A 24,973-nucleotide genomic window follows, 5' to 3' on the forward strand; every position below is an offset into this window, starting at 1 on the left:
TGTAATGGTGTAACCCAAGTTGCAAGACCACTTAACTGGAAGTGGCCTTAGAGTCCATAGTCCCAGTCCTATGTTTAGAGATGAGAAGGTGGATTTGCCCAAAGTCACGCAGGGGCACCATGGCAGAGCTGGAACAAGGATTGCCCCAACAGCTAATGAAGTGCTAGTTCAGGGAGCAGTATAATGTTAAGGCCTTCAGGCTTTGAAGCCAGTAGCCAGGGGTTGAATCCTGGCTTCCTCACTTATAGCTCAATGACCAGCTGCATAATTTTTGACACTTCCATTTTCCTCATCCATAAAATGGGTAACAATAGAAAATAATTACCTCCTGAAAATATCTTGAGAACACAGTGATGTGATGCATACATGGCACTCAACACAGAGTGACACACTGCTCAGCAAGCATCAGCTGTTACGTGGCAGGCTAACACTGGTATGCAGTAAGCACTCAAGGAATGGCTTTTAAGCAAAACTGACCCATTTTGGTGCTGGGCAAGCAAGAGCGCACCCAGTGTATTCTTGCATTCCCCAGTGCATACGAAGAGTGTTTCCACTGACCCTGGTCCTTACCTACTTTTGAGTCCACTGTCCAGTTTGAGTTGAAGGGGCATGGATTTGAGGGGTCCAAGATCAAGAGGGACATTTGTGGTAAAAGGGGTCTGGGCAGATTTCAAGAAAGGGGTTTCTGAAGTCACAGGGATACGCAGGTGGGAAGGATAAGACGAAGGATTAAAACTGCTAGATGGCTCTTTAAAAATGGGTTTTTACATTAGCCCAGCCTGTATTCAAATTTCCATCTTCTGGCTGTGTGTCTGGGACAAGTCACATCTTAATTTCTTATTTGTAAAGTTGGGGATAACAAAAACACCTCAGAGGGCATTAAACTGATCACTCTGTGTATGTCTGGTATTTTCCACTCTTTGCTGGAATCACACGGGGGAACTTTTGAAAACTAATACCTGGGCCCAGCCCCCAGAGATTGTGATTTAGTTTGTCTGAGCTGGGAGCTTGGTATCTGTATGCTTTAAAAGTTCCCCAGGTGATTCTAAAGAGCAGTCAGGATTAAGATCTGTTTCTGATCCCACAGTAGTCCTGTGGGTCTGTCTCCTCCCTAGCCCAGTTCTCCCAGGCCTCCCCGTTTATGGAGCAAGGCACATCCCTGTTCTTGCCTCTTAACCTTGCTGGGAAAGGCAGCTCTGGTTCTGTTCTGTATAGAGGCTGTGAAGCTGGATTGAAAACTAGCATTCCCTGGGTGCTTGCCTTGGTGTCACCTAGCCGCTGGATGAGATTGCTTTCACCAGAAAATGCTTTGTTCCTTCATTCATCAAGCTGGTTGCTGGTGTTGGGGTCATCCCTTGAGCAAGTTGTGGGAGAGAAAATGTATACCAGACAAAAAGGGAGCTGAAATTGAATTACCGTGCACTGAGCACACATATGGTGCTTTTTCTCATTATCAACTCTGTGATGTTGGGGTTCTCTCTCATTTACTCAAGAAGCTCAGACAGGGAGCGTGGTCTCAACCGTATTAGACTGGGGCCCCCTTTCTGTAAAAAAAAAATTTTGAAATGATCCTTCACTATTCTGAAGTGACACCCATTTTCTACACTATTTAAAAACAAACAAGATGAAGCCTTAACTATAATGTAAAAAAGGAAAGCAGTTTATAAAATAGTATGTATTTCTGTATGTTAGGCATGACTGCTAGAAGACATAAGAAGTCAGATGCTTGAACCCACTTGAAGCTATTCCATACTTGCCCTATAAGAAAATTAAGAGTGAAGGCACATATAGACATCAGAATAAAAACTACAGTCAGGAAGTAATGATAGATCAGACTTATTTGAATATGATAGGAGAGAGGGAGAAATAAGCTTAACTGAAGTAGGGATAACATGCCAAGACAAATACACTGCTGAATTGGAGAAATGAGAAAGTGCAGTATTCTCACAAATAAGCTGGGCCTTAAAACTATAATGTCAAAAAATAAACTCACAATGGGAGTTCCCTGGCAGTCCAGTGGTTAAGACTCCACACTTCTTTTCCAGTCAGCGGCCTGAGGTGACCTCTAAAAATGGTTCGCTATTCACTTGACCCAGAAAACCCCACAAAATCATGCAAGTCGAGAGGTCCAGATCTTCGTGTTCACTTTAAGAACACTCGTGAAACAGCCCAGGCCATTGAGGGTATGCATATCCGAAAAGCCACCAAGTATCTGAAGGATGTCACCTTAAAGAAGCAATGTGTGCCATTCTGTTGTTACAACGGTGGAGTGGGTAGGTGTGCCCAAGCAAAACAGTGGGGCTGGACGCAGGGTCGGTGGCCCAAAAAGAGTGCTTAATTTTTACTGCACATGCTCAAAAATGCAGACAGTAATGCTGAACTTAAGGGCTTAGATGTAGATTCTCTGGTCATTGACCATATCCAGGTGAACAAAGCCCCCAAGATGCGGCACAGGACTTATAGAGCTCATAGTCGGATCAACCCATACATGAGCTCTCCCTGCCACATTGAGATGATCCTTACTGAAAAAAAACAGATCGTTCCTAAACCAGAAGAGGAGGTTGCCCAAAAGAAAAAGATATCCCAGAAGAAATTGAAGAAACAAAAACTTATGGCCTGGGAATAAATGCTGCAAAAAATAAATGTAAAAAAAAAAAAAGACTCCCCACTTCCACCGCAGGGTGCACGGTTGGATCCCTGGTCGGGGGAACTAAGATCCCGCATGCTGCAAGGCCAAAAAAAACAAAACAAACAAACCAAACCTCACAACAAGGGGCTGGGTGGGGGAGGGGAGTAAATTAAAAAGTACCTATCCCATGGGGTTGTTACGAACGTTTGAGCGAATTAATACATGAAATGTGCTTAAAACAGTTCCTGGCACTTAAACACTGTTTAAGTATTAAATAGTATATATCCTTTGATAGAAGGGAAATAACAATTAGAAAAAAATTTAGTCCAAATGCACAGGGTAAAGTACTCAATTACTTCTAGACAATGTCTTTATTCCATTTAATCATTCTTTCTTTAATGGCTTTATGCAGGCGCTTTTAATATTTTCTACCTATAGTTGGTTCAGACCCGTGGGCATGGGCAATTCTTAGTGTACCCGACATCGAATACCTCTGTCCCCTTCCCCTAAAGTCAGTTAGCTCCCTGGCCCGTGTGACCACCATAAAATAAAAAAATCCGTTCCCCTGGCACCCACTAGGAGGCAGTACCGCCCTGTCGAGAATACTAAGCCAAATTCTTTGCCTGAGGTCACATACCTGTTTAGTAGAATTGCATCTCCACTGACTCCAAAGTCTTTTTTTCCACTATGATAGTAACAATAAAGATAGTAATAAAGACAATAGTGATAATAATTAGCATTCCTTGAACTCACGCCAGCATTTTGCTAAATGTTTTATATATAGATATACCACCAGCTCACTTGAACCTCACCATTTGAGGGCAGTTTCTCATTTTGCAGATGAAGAAACCAAGGCTTAGGTCCAAGACCCATGTAAATAAGTGTTTTGCGTAGAAGAGGTTGCACTTGAGCTAAGTGTTGAAGAATGGGATTGGGATAGAAAGCTGGTTATATAAAGAAAAAAACCACATGCATGAAAACAAAGGCATGAAACTTCAAGATTTTATATGGACTGACAACGTTAAGACCCCATGAATATAATTATTCAGGGTTTAGAATTGGAAATTGGTAGAAAGTCAGAGCTAGAGGGGAACTTAGAGGTCATCAGGGATTGGTGATTTGCAAACTTGAAAACTAGCCAAATCTTTTTTTGGAATGAAATCTTATATATAATAACTATAAAATATATAAAACAATTTAAATGATATTGTTATAAAAAGTATAAGTTCTAGTAGATAATATTCACTTATAAAGATAGGAAAAATAATGTTGTTTTGATGAATGCAGTATTAGATTGACCTCAGAACCCAGTTTTTCCTGTTTTGGTTTTACAGAGAAGTGAATATAATAGGTAACATTTTAAAACACCTCATTTTGCAATCCCATAAGTGACAGAATAGGAAGGTCTACCCCCAAACCACCTAGAAACACAGATTCACTTAAGTACATTAATAGCCATATGGTTGAACAGGTTTTATGTTTAAAAAAATACTTTGAAAAATCATTAGATACACATGTATATATTTTAAACAAACAAATGTCTGTGAGACTCCTGTAGCACTGTGTGAGAATTCCTTATGCTGCCCACGTCTTTACTCTGCAGACAAAGAGCCTGAGGTGAAGGGACAGGGGAGTGAGTTGCTCAGACTCATGGAGCCCAGCTAGGGCCACCTCTGGGCACTCAGCCTCCTGAGTCCCAGCCCAGTGCTCCTTCTGAGAGACCAGTCGACATCTGGTGGCAGCATGCCACAGCCTGGCTGTACAACCCCTCACCTGAAAGGGCCCTTGGCTGCTTGCCCATCTCCCTGGCAGATAAAGCCTCAGACGGAGGGCAAACAGTACCTGGCTCCAGTAGTCAGTGCAGGTCTGATTCATGCAGTGGTTTGTGCCTGTGCCAGCCGTGAAGGCTGTCTCCTGATCCTCTGCTCATTTTCATCACTTCCCTCACTGTGGCCAGATTGGGACTCTTGAGCAACAGGCAGACACCTGTGAGCTTGAGAATGGCGTTGGCTCTTTTAAGGAGGGTTTTCCAGGCCACAAAGGGACTTGTCTGTCCCATCCCCCTGGGCAGCTCAGAGCATTGCCCCATCAACCTCATTTTCAGTATCAGGGTGGGGCCGGCATCATGGGGTGGGGTGCCGTGTTACCAGGGCGCAGACACATTGGCAACAGATGGTGGCTCTGGAGCATAGGAGAACAGGTGGGCTACCTACCACCAGGATTTCAAAAATACCAATTATCAGCATTTGCCTTTTGAAAGAAACAATTTGCTTACAAATGGCAGGACTTGCTCTTTTTTTCCTTTTTTTCAGAAAAGCATATTAAGTCACTATTAGGAGATATTTTTAATCACAGTATATTAGCATTTTTGTTTACAGAATGCATTCTGTTGCTACTGAAGAGAATACCATGAGCAAGCAATGTTTTTATACAGAAACAAATGTTTTAAAAGTAGGTTCAGACACTGAAACCTTTGGCTAGACACAGGCTGTTATTTAATAATAAATTAGGGCTTCCACGGTGGCGCAGTGGTTGAGAGTCCGCCTGCCGATGCAGGGAACACGGGTTCGTGCCCCGGTCCGGGAAGATCCCACATGCCGTGGAGCGGCTAGGCCCGTGAGCCATGGCCGCTGAGCCTGCGCGTCTGGAGCCTGCGCTCCACAACGGGAAAGGCCACAATGGTAAGAGGCCTGCGTACCGCAAAAAAAAAAAAAATAATAATAATAATAAATTAACCTGACCTTGACTCAGAACAGGTCCCCCAGAAGCAGGCTCGTAGGGTATCGCTCTGCTGGGAAAGGCCTTCTTCGAGGCTCTATGGTCACGTTGCAGGAGAGGGAGAAGGTTCTGCTTTCTTCCAGAGTTGAAGGGATGACCTTGATCATATCGTTGTGCATTTGTATACCCGCTCCTGGCACGTCACCGTGGCCTCTCGTGATAGCGAAGCCTTTGACTTCTCTGGGAACTCAGTACCCACAGCTAAGAAGTGGGAGCTACACTGCTTCCCTTCCAGGCTTGTTGGGACAAAACCTGAGGTAACGTGTGTAAAGCTTCAACAACTCTGCCGGGCACAGAGGAAGCCCCGAAAGTTGCCAAGCTCAGCGTTTTTCACATGAGCTCTACTCCATCCCCTTTAATTACTCATTTTTAATTCAAAAGCAATCCAAGATGTGGTAGAAAAAATAGAGAATACATAAACAAAAAAGGAAGAAAGTGACCCAATAGCTTCTGGTTTTCATAAGTTTTTTCTATCCTGTTTTCTTTATTCTGTGTGCTTGGAGTGGGAAGTGTCTTCATTTGTGTTTAGGGAGTGTTAGAGAGGTGATATCATGCCCCACTTTGCAAATGAGGAAACTGAATCCAGAAAGAGGAAGTGCCTTTCCCAAGGTCACGCAGACAGTAGGAAGGTTAAGTCGGGTTTGAAACCCACAGCCTGTGAGTCCGTGCCCAGTACTCGTTTCAGGACCAGGAGGGGCCTCAGAGGTGCCCTGCATTGAGGTGTCCACAGGTGAGTCTCAGACACCTGCCCCTGAACCCCCATGTGTGCAGGGAGCCTGTGCCCATGATATCATATTTCCCTCATGATGACTTGAGGTACTTAAAACCATTCCCCACTGCAGATAAATTCTTATTTTGCAGCCTGCCCAGTCCTGGGAGTGGGCAGGCTGTGAGTAAACAACTCACCTAAGTAGGGTTTTGGGTGTTTTTTTTTTTTTTTTTAATTTATTTATTTTGGCTGCGTTGGGTCTTTGTTGCTGCGCATGGGCTTTCTCTGGTTGTGGCAAGTGGGGGCTTACTCTTCGTTGTGGTGCTCCAGCTTCTCATTGCAATGGCTTCTCTTGTTGTGGAGCACAGGCTCTAGGCGCACGGGCTTCAGCAGTTGCAGCACATGGGCTCAGTAGTTGTGGCTCGTTGGCTCTAGAGCGCAGGCTCAGTAGTTGTGGCACACGGGCTTAGTTGCTCCACGGCATGTGGGATCTTCCCGGACCAGGGCTTGAACCTGTGTCCCCTGTGTTGGCAGGCGGATTCTTAACCACTGCACCACCAGGGAAGCCCTAAGTAGGGTTTTTAGGTGCCTCAGTTTTGCTTTCCCAGGGATACTGGGTTGGCACTGTCCTTAGTCCTGCAAGCACATAAGTACTGTCCTTCTGGGCTTTTCCCTCACTTTATTTTTAAGATTTATTTTTGGGACTTCCCTGGTGGCACAGTGGTTAAGAATCCGCCTGCCAATACAGGGGACACAGGTTCGAGCCCTGGTCCGGGAAGATCCCACATGCCGCGGAACAACTAAGCCCGTGTGCCACAACTACTGAGCCTGCACTCTAGAGCCCATGTGCCACAACTACTGAAGCCCGCATGCCTAGAGCCTGTGCTCTGCAACAAGAGAAGCCACCGCAATGAGAAGCCTGTGCACCACAACGAAGAGTAGCCCCTGCTCGACGCAACCTAAGAAAGCCCGTGTGCAGCAATGAAGACCCAATGCAGCCAAAAAGAAATAAATTTATTTTTTTAAAAAAGATTTATTTTTTATTTATTTTTGGCTGCATCGGGTCTTAGTTGCGGCATGAGGGATCTTCGTTGTGGCCCGCGAGCTTCTCTCCAGTTGTGGCCCACGGGCTTCTCTCTAGTTGTGGCGTGTGGGTTTTCTCTTAGTTGTGGTGCACAGGTTCCAGGGCACGTGGGCTCTGTAGTTGTGGCGCTCGGGTTCCAGAGCACGTGGGCTCTGTAATTTGCGGCACGTAGGCTCCCTAGTTGAGGTGTGCAAGCTCAGTAGTTGTGGCGTGCAGGCTTAGTTGCCTGTGGCACATGGGATCTTAGTTCCCTGAAAATGGCCCACAGTGTCCTTCCAGCTGAAGTCTGACTCAGCCTCATCCACTGCTTCAGGCAGAGGCACCCCTTGATCAGATACAAGTTTGCTACACTGGGACCAAATGGCCTGCAAGGTCTTTTCCAGCACTCACTAGGACTTGCCAAGACCAGAAAAAGAATAAGGTTTTCTGTAAGGATGGCAGGTCCAGATAGTTGATTTCCTGGAGGGGAAAGGAAAAATGTTAAATGCATACAGCGGTTGACAATTCATCCAAGGCGGCATCAGGCTTTTTAACAGGCTTTTTGTTCTACAGCTGTCAGGCAAGTGTTAATATTTGATTAAGATTGGAATAGTCTCTGAAAACTTAGTCCTCACACAACTCTGTTAATAGTTACTATTTCCATTACACAGATGTGGAAACTGAAGCTTAGAGAAGGAAAATAACTTACCTCAGAGTGAGGAAATGCCACAGCCAGGACTAGAACCCAAGGCCTGACTCCTCAACCCAAGCTCCTCCAGCACATCTCAGCTGTGTGTATATGCTATTAGCAGTCCTGGCATTGGGATTCACATTGATTCAGAGGCTGCATGGATACCCACTAAACCCCTAGAGGAAGCAAGTTCTTTCTCAGAGAAGGCCAGTGGGTGTAAAGGAGAAGGATGCCAATGAGAAATGAACACTGCCAGGGCCAGAAGTTGTCTGTGCAATGGCCACTGGGTCACCTTTCGTCATTCAGAGCAGCATCAAGAAGGTTTTGCATAACATTTCCAGGTTGCACAATGGGGCTCTAAGTCCTACGGCTGTCTCTGGTGGGAAGAGCAGAGCATTCAGAGTCTGGAGACCTGGATTTGGCTTCTGTTGGCTTCCAGCAATACTGTATTACAAGCCTGTGCATATTACTTGGCTCCTTGGGCCTTGGTCTTGTCATCTGTAAAATAGGAACATGGGGCTATTATAGGATTTAAATGGTAAAAAAAAAAAAACCAACAATCTTTAATGAACGCTTCGTAGGTGCCCAGCACTGTTCACCGGCATTAACTGATTTAGTCTTCACAGCAACCCTCAGAGACTAGGTGTTATTACTATCTTCAGGTTAAAAAAGAGGCAGAGTTAAGTAACTTGCCCAATATTACACAGCAGCAAGCGGGGAAGCTGGAATTGGAACCTAGACAGTCCATTAGATGAATAAATGAATTCTAGGGCTGGTGAATCCTAGACAACACCTTTCTGAGTGTCAAAGACTATTCAAGGTAGATGGGCCCTTAGAAGGGCCTTAGTTTAAGGACTGTTTAGCAGATAAGGAATCCATGGGTCAGAGGGTGAAAAACCTGCAGGAGGTCTTGGTAAGTCTGTGGCAGAGCTGAGGTGAGGATCCAGGCCTCTGGGCAGCCTTGCCCAGTCGGGGCACCCATGGTCCACAATCCTGAGGTTATGTTCTAGGAAACACAACTCAGTGAAAAAGTGCAGTCACTTCCATAATCAGTAATGCAGAGAGTCTCAGTGAACACCTAAGGCACTTCCACTCTCGGACACATTGTATCCATTAACCCTTTCCCAAACACTTTAAATAACACTGTTAGGAAAATGGTAATGAAAGAATAAGGCACTAGGCAATGCTGTGTGGTAAAACATACCTACAAAATGCTGCACTTAGAATACATACAAATAAAAGGATATACTAGAGTTGCTGCCTACGCAGCAGGGGATTGGGAGTGACCTCCATGGTAAAGGGGAATACATACAACAACAGGGCACTAGCCAGGACTAGTGATGACTGTGAGCCATCATCTGGGGAGTAGGACTGACTCATCCCACTGCACTGGAGGGCCAAAAATAAAACTGAGTAAAATAAGACACGAGATGAAATCACTTTGCCTGAAACACATTGGCTCTGGGCTCAAGGAGGAAAAGGGGGCACACATCCTGGGCTGCCTCAACAAAGGCAGAGGCCTGGAAGTGTCCCTGAGTGGAGTGAGTGAGGTCAAGGGGAGAGCCAGTTACACGTACGTCTGTGAGCTCAAGCCTACCACACACTGGTCCAAGTGGCACACCCACCCATCTCCCATGCCAACGGACTGTGCCTGGGAAGATCAGGTGAAGGAAGAGGGCATCTTCATTTACTCAGTTTGCCCACTGTAGATGGGACAGTTGGATGTAGACCTCCCCTAACAGCCCACCCGGAGACTGGAACCTCCCAGGGAAGTGGGTATCCCCTGGGCACAGAGCCCACAGTTCTGGGCTCGGGTCACAAGGTGGCAGCATGGTGAAGAAAGCTGGTTCTCAACTCCATACAGAGGATATCCAGGTTTGCCTGTGGGCACAGGAAGAGGGGGGACCATGGTCCTTAGAGAGTGAGAGTGGCTCATTTATTAAACATGAAATGAGGCAGAAGCCGGTAACTCCAGTGGCTGGGAAAGGGCGTTAAGGAGAGGCAGGCATGGTTTTCTAGAAAGTAGTCCTCACCCATGCACCACCACAGAGGTGAGTGACTCTGTCTGCATGTGTGTCTGTAGGTGAATGTGTATGATTGCGTGTGTCTGGTGTGTGTGTGACTAGTGTAATGCTGAGTGTGTGAGGGTGACTGTACATTGAGTGTGAGTGTGACTATGAGTGTGGGGGTGGGGGAAGAGGGAAGCAGCAAGCTCAGGTGTTGCCAGAGAGGCTAGGAGGAAACTATAAAACTGGCGATGCCCTCTTTATCAGGAAGCACTTCTGGGTCAATAAGGGCAGAGCACAAAGTTCACACAGATAGTAGTGACTGGAAGGCATGAAGCATGGCAATGGTACTGGAGAGGTGGTGGTGGAGCTCTCTTGGTATGGGAAGGGCACATACTAAACTTCACTTAGCTCTAGACTCAGACAATGGACTCTGGGCCCAGGTTCCAACCAGCCTGGCCATTTTCAAGTGGTGCAGGTGGAACAGTTAACCTTCCTGGGCTTCAGTTTCACCACCTGTAAAATGGCAGAAATAACTGGGCCTGCCTTCCTGGCTGTGTGTGAGGATTAAGAGAGCTATGTATGTAATGTATGAGAAGGCCTAATGTGTGATGAGTGTGTGTCTGTTGGTTGTGGAGAAAACATGAAATTATGCTATTCAAGGAGGCCCATGGACAGCCTGGTCCGTACATGCCACTAGTAAGGTCAATCTCCTGTTCTCCGCCGCCCACCCTCGGCCTTCTGAAGAGGATCTTCCTGATGGTGCTGTGGTCCTTCAGAAAGTGGCAGTGCCCTGTCTCTGGGGAAGGGGCAGTTTGCAGGGGACAAGCTTGCCTGGAAGGGGCTGTTAGGCCTGCAACCTTCTAGATCCAACTCCAGCTCTGACACCGCACACTCAAGGTGGTTTAGAATATTGACTCACGCAAACTCGTGCTCAAGTTTTGCCCTTGTTTTTTCTTTTTATTAAGAACTGGGTGGAGAGCATTTGGTGTCACCAGGGATTACTTTGAAACTACCGCCTCACATTGGGAGCTGGCTTGAGTCAACTGGTCACCATGGAATTTCTTTTTTTAGTGCACAAACAGCCAAGTTACAGGCAGCTGTTGCCCCGTGCAGGGCGGAAAGCGGCCTATTGACGTAGAGCTGCCTGGCTCGTATTTCTTGGGCAAACAGATGCCGTGTCTCTCAACTCACCAATTAGGAAGACCAAAAACTGGTTTAGAGACCTCGTGTCTAGTTATGTCTAGTTATTCAGGTGGCTTTACTTGGGAAGCACTCTGAATGTCAAAGCCACAAGATAAAGGACATATATAGTAGCTGGGGGGCTCCACTTCTTAGGGGCCACCCCAGGAGGTAGTGAACATTAAGTGCCAAGTCAGCAAGGAAACTCTGTTTTGGAGCCAAAGCGTTAAAAAACACCAGCCACAAACCACTGAGGCTTTACTGAGTGCTTGTTTTGTGCAGGTTCTGAGTCCGGGGAAGGCCTCTGAGGGGAGGGGAAACTGGAGCTGGAAATTCAAAGTAGTAGGAGGAATTACACTGGATGGGGTAAGGCCCTTCAAGAAGCGGGAATGGCATGAGCAAAGGCATTGAGGTACGAATGTATAAAGGGAATGTGTTACAGGGAAGAGTTAGAACAGAGAATTTACAACAATAAACTAACACACATTCATTAAGCATCTACTATGTGCTAGACACTGTTCGAGTCACCCAGATGAAGCTGGTGACAAAACAAAAATCCCTCCTCTATGGACAGTGTAGTGAATAGCAACAATATAAATAATAATAGCTCACATTTATTGAGAGCTTACTACATACCTAGCACTGTCTTAAGTACTTTATTTACTCATTTAATCCTCAAAACATCCACATAAAGTAGGTATGGTTATTATCTCTAGTCCACAGATTAGGAAGTGTTGGCACTGAGTGGTGGAGGTAGAATTCAAACTCAGAGCCCATACGCTCACTGTGACATTCCACTACTCCACTACCCTCAGTGAGAAAGGGTGAGAGGTCAGGTTGCCAGGTAACATGGTCTGGTCTGGATGGTGTGAATGGTGGGCAGAGAGAGTGGAGATCTGGGGGCATGTGTGGAGTCAACTTGAGAGGCACGTGGCTGGAAGGACTTGGGGGTTCAGGGGGCAGTGAACCCCTCTGGCCTCACTGAGTAGGGGGTAAGGAGTGAAGACAGAGAAGAATCAGGAGATAAGGTTTGGGACATTCCTTAGGTCATAGTTTGTCTGGAATTAATGAACTTGGTAGAAATTATTCTGTCCTCATCAAAGAGGACTGACTACCAGTTTACTGTGGATTATTCTCTGTATTATCATTAACTGCAAATCATGAGGGGTGAGGGGGCCTTTCTGGTGGGTCAAGTCCTGAGCCCAAAACAAAGGGGCTCTAAGTGTCTCCCGGACTTGGCCAGAAGATGTGATGATGTACGCAATGTCCAGTCTTGGTCCTTCTCTCCAAACTCCATCAGCTAATCCTCAAACCCAGTGTTCAGGTTAAGTCGCAGACCCACTCCCATTCTCCCCCCACTTTCCCTGTCCCCTCATCTCCACTCCTGCCCTGCAGGTCCCTTCACATTTCTTCATCAGAAATCCCAATGCCAGCTCCTCTTGGTGGCCAGCCTGCAGGTCCCTGTGCATGGCTGGAGCCCTGCTTTTGTGTGGGTGATACCACTGCTTTTGCCTCCTTGCCTGCCAACCACTGCCATGCCTGCTCCAGACTTGCAAAAGCACAAGCCAGATCCCTGTTTCAACCTTTTCCAGTTTTCAGCCATGTTTCCTGAATGGATATAAAATTTCACTCCGGTTTAGGTAAGAGCAGCCAACTTTATTTTGGCTGCCACCACTTGGCTGCTGCCAGTGCAGCCTCTTAGAGTCCCCCTCCCTGCACCTGCACACACGCCCTCTTGGCTACACGGTTTTGCCAAGCCTTCTCATTGCTGGGTTCTGCCTCAGGGAAAGTCCTGTCCCCTGGACTCCCAGAAGAGCCTGGATCCTCAGGCACAATGCCGCCACTGTGTGTCCCTAAGCCCTCCCCTCCCCCTCCATCCCTAGCTCTGCTCTGACCCTCCATACACAACTCCAACTTCATGTATATATCCCCTCTGGGGCAGGGTGGGGTCCAGGGGGCAGGTACTCCTGTGAGTTGGCAACAATGTTAACAACAAATTTCAAGATCGCCCTTTAAGAATATCCTCAGCCAGGCACAGACCTTGACAGCTGGGGATTCCCGCCTGGGAATTTTTCCAGTATTCTGCCAGCTGTTTCTTTTTCCGTGGTTTTATTATTTTTCTTTCTCTTCCAACTCCTCCTTTCGCTTTCAGTATGGTAGCTCAGGCCAAATGGCGGTGGAGGGTGGGGACCTGGCAATGGCTGAGGTAGGAGCTGTGGCCATGGTCAGCTGTGCCAAAGGAGGGGAGGGGATGGGAGGAAGGAGGAAACGGGAGTGGAACACAGGAAGTGAGACCAGCAGCAGGGTGGTCTCTTGTTTTTCTGGTGATCTTCATGTCATTCAGCTCTGGGCATACGGCCTCAACTCCTCCTGGCCCCTGTCAAAAATGCACATTTGCGGGGCTTCCCTGGTGGCACAGTGGTTGAAAGGCCGCCTGCCGATGCAGGGGACACGGGTTCATGCCCCGGTCTGGGAAGATCCCACATGCCGCGGAACGGCTGGGCCCCTGAGCCATGGCCGCTGAGCCTGCGCGTCCGGAGCCTGTGCTCCGCAACGGGAGAGGCCACAATGGTGAGAGGCCCGCGTACCACACACACACACAAAAAAAATACACATTTGCTACTTGGGACGGTGACACATTAACCCAGTAACACCAATTCACTTGTCAGATGTGCTAGCTGTTGCCTAACAGAGCAGAGACCAGGGAGAAGGGCACACGGAACAGGTAAGTTGTGAAGAAGAGTGTAGGAAGGGTTGGGTGCATAGAGCACATGTTTGGGGAGGTACCATGGCACCTCTGAGCAGGAAGGAGGTGCCAGACACCCCAGGGATTTGGGTAAAAGGGATGAACTCCTACCTAGGAGAACTTTTTTCACTACATAATTAGGCTCCAAGAGGGTGGGTAGGGTGAGTAGAGACCCTTGGTGAGATGAGATCATTTCCCTAATGTGATGTTAGTATCACAGCATTTGCTTGTGTTACGGGGCCTCCACAGTGGGTCTCCTGGAAAACTTCCTGATGGGACAGCCACTGGCCTCCAGCTTCAGATAAGGATTAAACTCAGCTGTGTGTAACAGAAAATCAAAACAAGTGGCTTAAACCAGGGAATGCTTTATTTTTCCCTCATGTACAAGAATTGTGGAGACAGTCCTGAGCATTTTAAAAGCAAGACTTAAAGGACTAGAGATATCCAGGTATCCCAGCACCTTCCTGACTCTACTTCAGGGATACTCCCAAGCAGACAGCTCATTCTGTTTAGAGCTTGATAAATGTGCCCTGCATGGGCTTCCTTCCCTCCCTGTCTCATGGCCCCATGTGCTTCCTGGGCTCACCTCCCAAATTCTTATATGGGGGTATACATCTGAGGGACCCCCAACCAAGGTACTAATATTAGTGAACACTTAGAGGTATTTGAGGTATTGTCTCATTTCTTCCTCAACCCTGTCTGGTGGGTTGCCTCTATTAAGTCCCATTCTAGGGATAAGGCTATAACTTGCTCAAGGTCACCCACCATTAGAGCCAAGACTCAAAAAAAGCTGTTAGTTTTGTGATATCTCCTTGGGATGGATTCCTAGACCTGAATCCCCAAGTCAGATGATGCACATTTTCAGGCTTTTGATCTGTTCTGCCAAATGGCCCGAGTAAAGTCAAGCCTACTGCCCCTCCCTGCCAGCAGTGTGGGGGATGACTTGCTTCTCATGTCCTCACTGTCAAGGGCTCCTAGCTCTTTTCAACTCAGCCCCTTGAGGCCATTCCTCCAAAATATGTATTTCTTTAAATGCAGAAAGCATTAATATTAACTAAACTGTTAGCCTTGTACTAGCCGACATACAATATGTATCTGCGAGTTGAACTGAAGACATGGAACCAAGTGGACAAGCTCCTACCCTGAGCAGAACAGTTTTCCTGGGAGGGCAGCTTTTGCCCATCTCCCTTCCATGGAGCCAGGTGGGCGGAGGTGCCTAGGTGGGCAGATGGGAAAGGGAGAGAAAGGATCAAGAAGGAAGGGCACCTGATGGCCACTGTGTGGTAAGGCCTGGGGAGGGAATCTTTGCACAGCTTTGCTCTCTTCCATCACATTCCTTTTCTTTGCAGAAATACTGCTGAGTTGGGGGGTGGCAGCAAACAGCCCCCTAACTCTTCCCCTTAGATGTTTGAATAAACTGAGGGTAGCAGGAAAGCATGTAGAGACTCACTGGAATTCCTCTCTCACCAGCGTGTGAAGCTGCTGTTTCAGATGTCCTTGGTGAGCAGGGAACCCTACCAATGGCTCCAGGATGGGGCTGTGCCTGCCTGACCCCTTTCTAATAAAACTCTCCTACTAGGCTTTATAGTATCCAAAACACTTTCACATCAGGGAACTCCTTTGATCCTTCTTCAACTTGTAAAGTGGGCTGAGCCAGAGTATCATTATCCCCATTTTACAGATGGGGAAAGTTGAGGCTCTGATTAAAATGATGGTTCAATGTCACATGCTATATTATAAGTCAAGATTTCTGTAGCCTTGCTGGGAGTTCTCTGGAGGTTCAGTGGTTAGGACTTAGCACGTTCACTGCCGTGGCCCCAGGTTCAATCTCTGCTTGGGGAAGCAAGAACCTGCAAGCCACATGATGCAGCAACCCCCGCCCCCCCCCCACAAAAAAAAAGATTTCTGTAGCCTTGCCTACTAACTATCATAAGCACATACTGTGTGGGGCTCTTTGTCCAAGTTATGTCTTTTAGTCCTCACAAAACCCTCTTAGGTGGATAGTCATCTGCATCTGGCAGAGCTGATATTTGAACCTGGGCCTTCCGACTTCATAAGTAAGGGGTTCTCAAAATGTGGTCCCCAGACCAGGAGCATCAGCCAGGAACTTAGAAGAAATGCACATTCTTGGGTCCTGCCCCAGAACTACTGAATTGGAAAACTGGGATAAGGCTTGGCAGTCTATGGTTTAACATGCCCTCCAAGTAATTCTGATGCATGCTCAAATTTGAGAACTGCTGTCCTAATACATTCTTTTAACTCAGTGGATTTTAATCCTGACTGCAGCGTGGAATCACTTGAGCGCTTTAATAAATACCAATGCTGGGCCAGACCAGAATCTCTGACCAGCCCTGAGGTAGGGCTCAGGCATCAGTATTTTTAGAAACTCGTCATGTGTATTTCACTGCCTTTGACATACACCAGGGAGGTAAGCCCTGGAATGCTCCACAGTTTACCAGAAGGTTCTAAAGTAGAAGAACAGGGCAGCCTATACCAGGGAATCCTGGAAGGACTGAAGGAAGACTTGGCATCCAGGAATGAGAGACTCTGGGGGCTTAGCCTCTCCTTCTTGAGATGCATCCATGCGGGCCCAGGAAGCCTGCAGCCCTGGTAGGGCCCAGAGCACCCTGTTTGTCTTGGCATTTTCCCAAGCAGGCAGTTCTGTGTGGAGCTGCAGCTCTTTTGTTTGTGTGGTTTAGCTGTTGGCCCAGTTTTTCCAGGGCTGATTAGATATCCCTGCAAGCAGCACATCCCTCTCTAGTCCACAGGATTGCTGAAAAGGGGTTGAATCAGCTGTTTCCCATTAGAGTTCAGGCAATGAAGGAGTGTGGGGTACTGGCTCTTGCTTCTACCTGTATCACTTTGGGCCTCAGGTTCGAGGATCTGTTAAGTATCAGTCAGGGTCTAGCCAGGAGCCAGAAACCACACCAGTCACTTCAACAGAGAGAATCTAATATAAAGAATTATTAAGTACTTGAAGAATTGAAAAGACAAAGAGAGAATATCAAAGTATCAGTGGGTCACAACCACAGGAAGCAGTAGGGCTTCCCTAGGGCTGGAGAAAAAAGGGAAAAGGCTGCAGTTATTAAAACTTAGAAGCTTGGAGGATGGCTGGCCTTGCAGCTGAAATCCAGACCTTTGGAGAAGGGGTGCCAGCTGGTGGTACTGGTGTCCCTGAGGGGAAACCATTAGGTTGGTTCTGTGAATATTGGGGAAAAAATGCAAACTGGAATCAGCTGAAATGAACTGCTGCCATCTGGGGGGAAAAAGCATTGCTAGGTAGGGGAATGTTGGGGCAGCTGGTTTCTGATTGTCTAACTTCTCTCCACCCTTGGAGACCCTCCATACTCACCTCAGACTCACTCCCTCCCATCTCTCAGTTTTCTTCTTTTTAGGACCAATCCCAAACGTTGCTGGTTCAATCAATAAGCCTTTACTGAACACCTATTATGCCCCAGGCCCTAGGGTCTGGGTGACAGATACAGTAACAGCACCCACATTCATTGGAGTACTTACCTGCTTGACCCTGCTCTAAGCATCTCACACGCATTAACTCATGTACTATTACCCTCATTTTACAGATGGGGAAACCAAGGCACAGAGACATTTAGTAACTTGCCTAAGGTTATTTAGCTAGTAAGCGGCAGAGCCTGAATATGAACCCAATCAGTGTGGCTCCACTACACACATTCTTCACCAAGTCACCTCACTACCTCAAGGCCTAGAGAGACAGACATATAAACAGTTGATTACAGCACAAGGTAGAGAATGCCATGTGGTGAGGGCCTCACAGAGGTGGTAAACTCATTTCATCCATCCATTCAATAAATCTTTAGACAGGGGTGCAATGATGAGCAGGAACAGACATTCTACCTACTCTTGGGAAGCCTCAAATGGAGACACGGAGGTTAATCAAATTTTAACACCCAAAAAAGTTAGGTCCAATAAACAGGATTCCTTTGCTATGAAAACTGTAATCACAGAGATTTGTCATAAACGTGGAAAATGAGAGAAAGCTGATTCCCGGAGGAAGTAATGGTTGGGCTGGGGCAGGTGAGTGGGAGTTAATCAAATGAAGAAAACAAAAAGAGAGTTCCAGAGGGAATAGTATGTGCAAAGGCTCTGGAGTTGGTAGGAAGTGGTAAGCATGAGAACTGGAAGTCCTGCCCATGATCTTTGGCCAGCTGACCTTGGCCAGCCCTCTCAGGCATGTAGCCCACCTGTTTGGAGCCCTATGGCTAACTCTTCCTGGATCATACTGCAGGCTGGCCATCCTCTGCTAGTGTAGATCCCAGCCTCCCTCAGCTCCAAGTGATAGGGCTGGCCTCAGGGGCCTCCTAAGGGAGGACTAAAAAAGCCCCAAAGCTGGAAGCTGGTATAGTGACTGATAGGAACAGTCTTGCCAGATAGGGAGTGGGGCAAGTCCCCAGTGAGTCTTTGGAGAATTAGTGGAGGAGTGCACCATATAAATGACCTTTGTAAAAAGAAGGCTCAGAGCAGCTGGAGGCACAAAAGGGCGATGATCACCAGAGCCTCGACTGGGAGTCTTGGAGCACTCAACTCATACCAATTAACTCCTACTTCTTGACCCAGTGAGAAGGCAATGATTAAGCCTATTTTACAGGGCAGGGAAAGGGAAAGGCAAAGCTGGAAAGGAAAGTTGCTGTTTGGGGTGGCTTCTAGGCTTGACCCTTTTGGGAGGCAGCTGGGCCTTTGGAGAATGAGATTCTAAGGAGCTATGTGGAGGTTTTGTGAGGATTCAGAGAGCCTCTGGGATGAGTGGGTAAGACCCTAGCTTCCTAATGGATCAGGAAAGGGGGAGAAACAGACTAGAGGGAAGAAAGGGACTTCCTCTTCCCAGGTTTCCCAGTGTCTCCTCTCTGCCTTGTTTACAGAAAACAAAGTGCCTTTGGCTGTCTCTGGATGGCTTCCCTTGAAGCAATCAGAGCAACCATAGTCAATGCTTCAAGGAGGGCACCCTCCTCCCCCATTCTGCCACTGACACAGCAAGGCTGAAGGCCCAGCCGGGGGCCCCATGCTGGAATCTGCTGGGATCTGCATGCCTGAGGTCACCAACCTTCCACCCCCACCCTAGGCAGCTCTGAAAGCTACCCAAAAGCCTTCCAAGTTTCCAGGGGCCCAACGTAATCAAGCACTGAGGGCTGTGTCATCCTCATCACTAGGAATATCTGATGAGGAGGAACACTGAATGGGCCCCACTGATTCCCAATGGGAAAACAAGCCCCTCCCTTCCTGACCCCCGCCCCCCTCCCCACGCCTGCCTGAGGTATGCCTTTTATCAGAACCACCCAACCAGAGGCACTAAACAAAGTTTGAATTCTCTGAAGCTCCCTTCAGGGGCAAGGGTGAGGGTGTGTGCACAAATCCCTGTTGTATCCTGTTGGGTTGGGGGGGATGTGCAGGATGCCACCACCCATCTGCCATGCTGCCTAGGCCCTGGGACTACTGGAAGACGGAAACCATCTGATGGGATGACATGGGCCAAAGACCCAAGGTCGTGGGTAGAGATTCATTGGCTGATAGAGGGGCAGCCCCCACTGATTTATGGGGGGTCCAGAGACTCTTTGTCTTAATACCCTTTGCATGCCATCTTTCCTACCAGCCTGCTGCACTTCTTGGGTGGCAGAGGGGGCTTCTTTTTCCCTCCTCTACTTTGTTCCCACCTGCCTCACACCAGGTCTCGGGGGTGTACTGGAACCAGCTCATACAGGCTTGCAAGAGCCAACTGCTAAATATTCAGGAATTCTGTGAGCTAGTTGTTAAACAGAGCCATCATTAAAAATTAAACTATATGAATCAGTGTCTCTCAACCTTTTGTTCATTATTGCCTCCTAAGGAAACTTTTTAGACATTTTCCCCCTAATCTCCTACCACCCTCCCTGTGAAATTTTAATATCACAGATATATTTTATGCCTGTTTATGCACTGGATGTATATTTGTGCTTTATATTTACATAAGAAGAGTAAGACTGTTTTTCATCCCCTGCCGAGAACCAATTTTCACCCCTGTTGACAATGCATGATATAAACACATAATTAAATAAATTATATTAAAAACAAAAGTAATATATATTCAAAATTCATCCCTTCCTAGTTATTTTCGTAAGGTGTTACGGAAAAACCCGAATGAACTTTCTGGCCAATCCAATACTATAATTTACTCTTTTGAAATTATTGATGTAGCTATCTTTTTTTCCCCTGGAGAGCTGGTTGTTCAACATTTACCAGTCCAACACTGGGCAAATATTTTAGAAAAATAACAGACACTTTGAGACGTGGTCAAAGAAAGAGAGGCTTGTCTGTAACAAAACCCTCTCTTGAAGATGTATGAGAGAACATGGAGAATTCTAGTGGATGCAGGGAGAAGAGGAAAGAGGAGCCTGGAGAGAGAGAAGACCCTCTGGTGCCAACTCCAAATTGGCTAAAGGGTGTCTCTCATGAAAAGTTTAAAAAGGGGAAAAAAGTGTGTATGTTGTGGGGAGCAGGTGTATGTATTTGTGTGTGTATATATAATTCACATCCTCATGCTCTAGGAGTGTTTGTGATTAGAAATTGCTTGCTTTTTCCTTAGGTGTAGTGTACACCTTTACACACCACCATTGGGGTCAGAGGCATAAAACTGAGATGCCCCCATACCCACTGTCCCTTTCCTTCCCAGGGTCTCATGTCTAGAGTAAACACCTGAATCTCTATTCTGAACGGCATACTGGGCCCTACGCAGAGCACAGAGAAGCTGACAATGTTGTTTGGCCTTGAGTAGAGTGAGGAGACAAGACTTTCACACACAGATACACAATGTGGAAGCACTGAATCTCTCTCTCCTTTCCCGGCCCCAGTTTCCTCACCAATGAAATGGGAAGGGTGGACTGAATTCTCAGGAGGACCTTCCAGTTCTCACTGACCTTGTCTGTAAAGCTATCTCCTCTTCCATCCACCTGGACAAAGCTATGAGGTCCTGCCCAAGCACTGCCTCCTCCCTCTCCTCTGCCCTCACTCATCTCCCATCTGCCTGCAGGATGGCCTTTTAAAACTCAGCCCAGCTCCATCGTCTCCCATGAAATCCGAAAGTCTACAATATGTGAGAGGGTGGAACATGAACTCAAATGCTGTGCCATTACTTGTCAACTGGAGGACTACAAGCCATTACCAAACTCTCCCAACACCAGCTTCCTTGTGTTCAAAACAGGAATAAGGCCCACAGGGCCCAGCCTGGGGTAAAGATGCATGAGCTAGTGCTCTGCACATAGGTTCTTGTTATGGACTGAACTGTTCCCCCCCAAATTCATATGTTGAAGCCCTATCCCCCAGTACCTTAGAATCCAATCTATCTGGTGTCCTCATAGGAAGAGATTAGGATACACAGACACCAGGCGTGTGTGTGTACAGAGGGAGGACCATGTGAAGAGGTAGCAAGAAGACAGCCATCTGCAAGCCAAGGACAGAGGTCTCAGGAGAAATCAAGCCTTCTGTCACCTTGATCTTAGAATTCCAGCCCCCAGAAGTGTGATGAAGTAAATTTGTTCAAGCCACCCTGTCTGTGGTATTTTGTTACAGCAGCCCTAATATAGTCCTTAAGAGGCACCAATTCTTTCTGCCTTTAATTTGTGTCAGCTTTGTCTTATGTGTGGGAAGTCTTGTTCCTCTGCTTATAAATGACTGAAGGGTGAGATCCAGGTGCGTGTACCTCTTCCTGTGTCCCCAAAGGGCACAGTTCAATGCCGGGCACAAAGTGTACAAAGTCGGACCTCTTTCCTCACTGTCCGCTTCCCACCTGCGGACAAGGGTGGGGGGACCCAGCTGCCATCCATAAAGGTGATTTCAAACTGCAGGTCATGGAGTCAATTTAGTGAGTCACATGAGCACTTTTCAAAAATAATGACACAGAATAGCAGAGAATAGAAAATGCCAGAGTACATCTCAGGTAGAAAGGGGAAGCGTTATTTTATGAAACTTCCATTTGTTTTTACATATTTGTAAATAAACAAGAAATAATTACCAACTATTCTAAGTGCTGTGAATTATGTCTGGTTACTGCATTGTGGTATTAAGTGCATTTCTTACTATGAGTTACAATCCCCCAAATCTGAAAAAACACCGCCCCCTACCAGTATTGTTCAGTTTCTCTTTGAGTGAGTTTATCATTGAAAAGCCAATGAGCTGTTCAGGGGAGGCCTGGGGTGGTGTAGGGGCAAGGACCTGAACGGGAAGAGTCACTTTGTCTAGGCCAGTAGCCGTGAAGCCCTGCCCTTGGGTACTTTCCTCTCTGTGTCCTAGAATAAGGAACATAACTTCACTGAGCCTCAGTTTCCCCATCTGTAAAAGGGGACTTATAAAACCTCTCACAGGGATGCTGTGAGGACTACCAGGAGCCAAGGAACCTGAAGATACTCACTCACTGATGTAAGAGATAGGTTTTTTTTAAAAATTTCATCATTTTGTTATTTCATCATTTCACTCAGCTCTGTCTACTCTAATAGGTAAATTGTTTCTTTCCTCTTCCACAGCAGGAGAAGGGAATGCACTTGCCCCTCACCCCTCAGGAATCCCTGGTTGGGAGTGGGCCAGGGTTGAAAGGGTATTCAGAAAGGTATTTCAGAGGCAAAATCCCAAAATGAGACTCCCCTAAGGATTTTATGCAGAGAAAATGAAGTTCTGGTATATTCTCAAATCAGCTTCCCAAGAGCAGTCAATGTCCCAAGAGTCCAGGAGAAGGAGTAGCCTCTCACCCTTTATCCAGGAATCAGAGAGGATCTGAGCCTGTTACCACCCCTCTGCTCTGGCTGGGTTCCCAGGAATATTGCCTGCAAACCCTGAGTCACTGCTAGAAGCCATCCTGGGCCCCTGGGAGTGCAGGGTTGGGACAGCTTTTCCCAAGATGGTCCCCTGAACCTGGTGGTCCAGCACCCTCTCCCTTATCCAGATTGCTTCTCTCCATGACACACCTATCTTATCTGGGCCCAGGCCTTTCTGAAACCCATGTTGGCAAACCTGCTTCCAAGGAGGAAACTTAGACATGAGTGGAATATCTGGAATTCCTAGAGGGTTTATAACCCAGCAAAGGAACAGGTGTAGGTAGCTGACCCCTGGCTCTTACCGTGCCTCCAGCTCCTGCCTTTGTCTCCCCTCTCTGGCCCCAGAGCCACATCTAGGTCACCATCCTGACCTCCATCCCCTGGTTCAGAGCAGAGAGCACTGGATACAGAGTTGAAGCTCTGTTTCTAGACCTAGTGCTGCTTCTGCGTGGCCTCAGGTAGTCCACCTCACCTCTCTGGGTCTCAGCTCCCTCACCTGTAAAACAAATGGGCTGGTGGGGGATGAGCTGGTATTTAACTTTCTGTAAGAGTCAAATCTTTAACTGTTTTGTCTTTCTAAAATTCTAGGAAATGAACTTGAGGAGCTAAAACCATGCTTATTTGCTCCCCAAAGAGAGAATCGGGCACTTGTGTTCCTGGGGATGTAGTCGGGAGTTTCCAAGCCATCAGACCAGTTTCTGGGGTTTGGAATCTGGTTGATGGGGCAGGGGTGGGCACCCTGCTGGTGCAGGATGCAGAACCTGGACTGTTCAGGGTGTACCAGAGTCTGGGACAGGGCTGGGGGAGTGGCCATTCCCCCACAACAGCTGCACTCTGCACCTAACTTCTCCTTGGCAGTCTTCACTAGCCTTTCTCCCTTTTCTTCCTTTGTCTCAACTCAGAGACCCTCTGCCTTATTATTTTTATTTTAATGTGGTATTATCTTTAATTAAGTACAAAGACTTTTCCAATCATGTCACCCAGAGATCATTTTATCCACTGCTCTGTTGGCCACCAGTCTCTTGTCTCTCACCTCAGCAATGGTAAGGAGGATACCTTTTCCATGGGGAAGAGAGATCCATGATTTGTTGCCTTTACCAACAATGAAAATGTTGGAGAGCCGGGTGGCAAAGCTGTTGCCATTAGCATCTTTAACATGAACTACATCAAAAGAACGAGGAATGTCCCTCCTGGTTGGTGACCAATTCTTCCCACTTTAGCACCTCCAGTCACCATGCACAGGTTATCAGTGTCAAAGTTGATGAAATCATTAATCTTGACAGTCTCCAAATCAATTTGAATTGTGTCATTCACCTTGATGAGGGAATCAGGGTAGCAGATGGTGCGAACATCATGGGTCATCAGATAAGTGATTCCTTTTGTCCCCACAAAGATCTTTCTCATTTTGCACAACTTATACTTGGCCTCCTCAGGTGTAATACGATGAACAGCAAAGCGACCCTTGGTGTCACAGATGAGACGAAAATTCTCTCCAGTCTTGTCAATGCCGATGACTTCTATAAAACCAGCAGGGTAGGTTATAATCAGTGTGCACCTGGCCATCAATCTTAATGAAACGCTGCATGCAGATCTTCTTTACTTCATTTCCTGTTAGGGCATACTTAAGTCTGTTCCTTAGGAAAATGATTAGGGGGAGATATTCCCTCAGCTTGTGGGGACCAATAGATGGACAAGGAGCAAACACACCAACCAGTCAGTTTATCCAGCATCCAATGCTTTGGAGCTGCTACGCATTTCAGGTGCTTCTTGGGACCATGAGCCATGACTGCACTAGGCACAAAAAGAGCCCCTTTGCCTTATTTTGAAGATACCCATTGTCCAGGGCTTATCAGAGGGACCCCCAAACTTCACCCACTCAAATCTGCCCCCAGATCATTCCTAAGTGTCACCCCCCACCTTGCCCAACTGTTCTTTATGAGCCAGGAAGCCAACAAACAGACTCTCTGGACTAGAGTTTCACTTTGGTAAAAAGAGGCCCTCAAATGCTGTTCTCCTCTGTGAAGCCTGCCCTGACCAATAGCCTCACTCCAGAACCTTTTCCCCCTTCCTCCACACCAGACATTCAATTATTTAATCATTTATCTACTCACTGTATACTGAATGCCGGCTACCTACCCTGTGCTCTGCTGGGTGCTGGGATAAGGAAAGCAAAAACAGACCCAGCTCCTCCTCCTCGGGAGTTAAGGGCCTGGTGGGCTCTTCTTACATATCCCTTCCTCCTTGCTCCCCTCCCAGCCCCCACTAGCTCCCGAGACCAGCTTCCAAGGACAGCACCTTGTCTTATGCATATTTGTTTCTCAACACACAGCACATGTCTGTTATCCAGTAGGCCTTC

At 47.1% G+C, this 24,973-nt stretch overlaps 2 pseudogenes; one reads left to right on the forward strand and one right to left on the reverse strand.

Moving 5' to 3' along the window:
- The first annotated feature begins 1,637 nt into the window (after positions 1-1,637).
- Positions 1,638-2,771, forward strand: LOC112064352 (60S ribosomal protein L17-like; annotated as a pseudogene).
- A 5,247-nt stretch (positions 2,772-8,018) lies between these two features.
- Positions 8,019-24,401, reverse strand: LOC102976295 (40S ribosomal protein S4-like; annotated as a pseudogene).
- Positions 24,402-24,973: the final 572 nt, after the last annotated feature.

This window comes from Physeter macrocephalus, chromosome 18 (assembly GCF_002837175.3).
Source record: "Physeter macrocephalus isolate SW-GA chromosome 18, ASM283717v5, whole genome shotgun sequence".
NCBI classification, from domain to species: Eukaryota; Metazoa; Chordata; class Mammalia; order Artiodactyla; family Physeteridae; genus Physeter; species Physeter macrocephalus.